Source organism: Sinocyclocheilus anshuiensis, unplaced genomic scaffold, assembly GCF_001515605.1.
Source record: "Sinocyclocheilus anshuiensis isolate Anshui unplaced genomic scaffold, SAMN03320099.WGS_v1.1 scaffold937, whole genome shotgun sequence".
Lineage (NCBI taxonomy): Eukaryota > Metazoa > Chordata > Actinopteri > Cypriniformes > Cyprinidae > Sinocyclocheilus > Sinocyclocheilus anshuiensis.
The window spans coordinates 789950-794662 of record NW_015554129.1 but is presented as its reverse complement, the minus strand read 5'-3'; positions in this window follow the sequence as shown (position 1 = coordinate 794662).

Sequence of the window (4713 nt, the reverse complement as noted above, 5' to 3'; positions counted from 1 at the left end):
TCACAAGCTGTTTTATTTACGGTATAGGCTAATGCTTGGAAATGATGTTTAAAGTTTTCAAGTCCATTATTTGTAGCACGCAAGCCACTCAATAATCGCAGCTTTGTGCTTTGTTAATACAAAGTCTCAGCCTTCTGTCAATTTTATGATAAAATACAAACAATAAACGTCTTTTTACGCTCTTTAATTTGTAGTGAGATAATTCGTCACTAGTGGCATATGAATCAATGATATTTTCCTCTTTAATATTTGCAGCACAAAATAAACGTGAATATTTGAATGCATATCAGAACAATTAGAACAATTTAATACAAATGAATGTCTCATGAATCGATCAATCAGAGTTTTAAAAAAAGTGACGGATGCCAAAAGAATGACGGATGCCACAGACTTTTTTTTTGGAGGAGTAGGCCTATGGGTGGAATTTTCACATTATATAACATGATTTTGTTGGTTTGAGAAGGCTAAATTGATCAAACATAATGCTCAACTCACTGTCTGCCGCTGCCGCTTGGTCGTTCTTTAAAAAACAAAAACTTGAATTTAACAAACATAAAATGTTCCAAACATATTTCTAAATTAACTTAATAAAGAAACAAAAATAAATATGACCACTTTGCCATTCAAATTAAAAACCAAAACTTAATTATTTTAATAGCTGTGTAATGGGGAAGAGAGAGAGATAAAAGGGTATGCACGTACGCACTGAAATATAAAACAAATAGAAAAGGAAAAAGCGGTTTTTTATATATATAATAATTAAACACTGCGTCGTCAGAGTTGGTGTGTGGCTTTATCAGACACTTGCACTTAACATTTTATGAAAATCAAGCTCAAATGCAGTTAACAAGGTTTTTGACCAGCGAATGACGGAGATCTGTGTTTTGTCTGTCATTACAACGGCCGCATATGAGACAGCAATTGCATCGCATTATATAATCGCTTTCATCAACTATAACATTTATTGTAACTATATGTGCGCTTAGTTTTTCATGTCGTTTAATACACTTGGCCAAAATCTCATGATAGACGATGAAGCGCTATATGCACAGGATATTTAAAACGTAGCCTACAAAATAGCCTATTGGTTTTAAAAACATTAGCCTTTATAGACATAGTGTTTTAATGAAAAAAAAAAACGCTGTACTTATTCAAACATCATTTATTATTTACCCTTGAATTGCGAACAAGCCGAGCTCTGTCTCCAGGCTGTGCTTTGTTCTGAATGGAAGCAGGGTGAAGTTAAGAGGTTTTGCTGACAGTTTGAGGATCCATAGCTTTAAAAAGTTTAGTGACAAGCTCTTTTGAATGCTTTTCATTGGTTAAATATTTGTAAAACCCTCAAACAGACATAAGGAAGACCAATAGCAGTGATTTAAAACAATAATAACGAAATATAATAGAGAGTTTGGATTTTCCACGGCACACCTGACTGGCCTAGGGTATGGCGACTGCCATACTCTGCCATAGGTAAACGCCGCCCCTGGGACAAAGCCAAATGATTATCAATGTAGCCTACTTATTCACACGTACGTTATCCAGACGCTTATCCACACGTAAGTTATTCAGACGCTTATCCACAAGTACGTTATCCAGACGCTTATCCACATATAAATTATCCAGACGCAAAGTAAAAAAATCCTTTCTTTGCTACGTCGCCGCCACACCTCCGCGCAGTTTGAGAGCAGCTCCGACACGTGACCGTGACGTCTAACGTCTCATTTAGCCCAATTTAGCAATTGTGAATGGTTTGTGTGTTGGTAAGCAATTTTTTATTCAGTGTTTTCATAAAAGCCTTATTTTTATAAATTTTTTTTTCATTACAAAAAATACTATTATTATACTATTATACTATTATTTAACATTTTAATAAACTTTAATAATAACACTTTAGTCTTTAGGGCAGGTTGGCATTCAGAAATATCAGATGCCTCAGCTTGGATGTGCTGATGCGATTTCTCTTCTCTGTGATTATTTGTCCTGTTTTTGAGAAGGCTCTCTCTGAGGGGACCAATGTTGCAACAAATTGCAGCGTGTTCCTACCTTAACCAACGCTCTTGCGTTTAAATCCGGCTCCCCTGTCTCTCTCTGTGTACCAGGCCTGTACCACTGCACTTGCTATCTTCAGAGCTTGTGTCCCCATTCCTTCTTTCACATAATGGTATGATCCTAGTCTGTCCTCCCATGTGATCAGCCGCATGTGTTTTTTGTTGTTTTTTTTTTGCAACGAAAAAATGCATAAAAATAAGGCTTTTATGAAAACACTAAATAAAAAATTGCTTTCCAACACACAAGCCATTCACAATTGCTAAATTGGCCTAAAATTGAAGGCTCCGGCTGAAGAGTCGGCTCTTCTTGTTCGCTACAAAGAATAGGCTCTTAGAGCCGGTGTTACGAGATTTTTGGTTTCCGAGATTTTCGGTTTCAGTGGGCGGAGCATACATGAATATTCATGAGTTTATCGGACATGCGCGTGGAACTGAAAATTTCAGTTCACGCTCCTTGTATAAGCGTTTAATGCAGGTTTAATGGAATATTTTAAAAAAGGTAAATATATTTACAGTGTTGAACAAACCTATGCCTAAACTACATTTGTTCATCATTTCGTAACAGTTTATAATGTTTTTATTAGTTTACAGTGCACGATTTGTGCAGTCGTCCCTGACTGAATGACTGCAGACATTATTTGTGTAATGTTAGGATAAAGCACAGCAAACTTCAGCTAGTTGTAGCCTATACATTGATTTCAGTTCTTTGTGCTCTTCATTTCTAGCTTGCGATGCTTCATACCTGTGTCTGTTATTAGTTGTTATTATTTGTTGAATACATCACTGCCTGCAACAAATGAAATAAACCTAAACGTATCTGTGGACATATATGTATATATTTTTTGTATACTGGTGTGATGATCCATGTCTTAACTTACCCCGTTCAACATTCTCCATGTTGTCTGGTTGTGAATTGTCTGCTGTTTGGTTGTAAACTATGATACAATCATACACTGCTGCAAAAACGGTTTTTTTTTTTATGTTTCCAATGTAAAATAGTTAAACATTTTTACAAACAAATATAAATTTACAAATTAAGATTATCACAAGGTTTAAGGTTCCATTTGTACAGTGAAACCAAAAATCCCAGAACACCTGGATGATTACAGCTACACAGGTTTCCAATAGTAGCGCAGATCCAACTACCATTTCAATTATTTATTTTTATGCTCTTCTGTTACCTTTTAAGTTTTAAAACGGTTTTCTGGCAATGAATGAAATACCATTCACCACCATATCAGTGGCCTAATAAACATTTTGCAACCTACACTGATGCTATTCTCTGTCATCTGTTCTTTGACCATGTGTTGCACTGTACCTGGATGATACACAATGATGATCACTGATAAAAATGCATGGTCTATTTTGATGCAAAACAAACACTCATGCAACATTTTTTATAGGCTAAGTCATAAAGTTTAATAAACATATATACTCTTAATTAGGCTTTTTTTATATATATATATATATATATATACATAAACTGTTCCCTCCTGGTGGAATGACCTACCCAACTCAATTCGAGCAACTGAGTGCTTAGCAATCTTCAAAAAACAGCTAAAAACACATCTCTTCCATCTATATTTGTCCCTCTAACTCTAGCACTCTCTATTGTCGTCTGACGCCTGAATACTATGGGATTTTGGCCAGATGGCTGGCGAGCATATACACGTTAGTTCTCCTCTCAGTTTGCTTAGCAATCAGCAAAAAGTGCATAAATCACACCCCATACTCTGTGTACCTGGCCTGTACCACTACACTTGCTATCTTCAGAGCTTGTGTCCCCATTCCTTCTTTCACATAATGGTATGATCCTAGTCTGTCCTCCCATGTGATCAGCCGCATGTGTTTTTTGTTGTTTTTTTTTTGCAACGAAAAAATGCATAAAAATAAGGCTTTTATGAAAACACTAAATAAAAAATTGCTTTCCAACACACAAGCCATTCACAATTGCTAAATTGGCCTAAAATTGAAGGCTCCGGCTGAAGAGTCGGCTCTTCTTGTTCGCTACAAAGAATAGGCTCTTAGAGCCGGTGTTACGAGATTTTTGGTTTCCGAGATTTTCGGTTTCAGTGGGCGGAGCATACATGAATATTCATGAGTTTATCGGACATGCGCGTGGAACTGAAAATTTCAGTTCACGCTCCTTGTATAAGCGTTTAATGATTGTGGCCTTGATTAGCTTTTGATGAGATGTTGGTAAAATGTGTGTTGGTATGGATATTGATGTTATGTGAGATAGTGACATTTAGTTTTTAAAAATATGAATTCAATAGTGATTCAAACTCAAAATCCAGGAAAATGTTAGTCATGGAGGATGCGATTAATAAAGTAAAGTTTTCCTGAATTTTGAGCATTAATCACTATTGAATCCTTGTTACAAACTAAAAAGATTTATGCACCAAAACAAGACAACATAGGAGACGAGAGTGTGATGTTAACGTCCTTGTAGAATCTGCTGTATAAAAATATGACATAATAAAGCTAAAAAAAACAAAAAAACAATTCTTCACTTGATTCTGGCATTTGATATAGGACATTACCATTCAAAAGTTTGGGATTACTATGATTTTTTTTTAATTTGAAGACATTTATATTTTTGTTCTTCAAGGATGCAATAATTTAATAAAAATGACAGTAAAGACATTTATAATGTAAAAAAAAA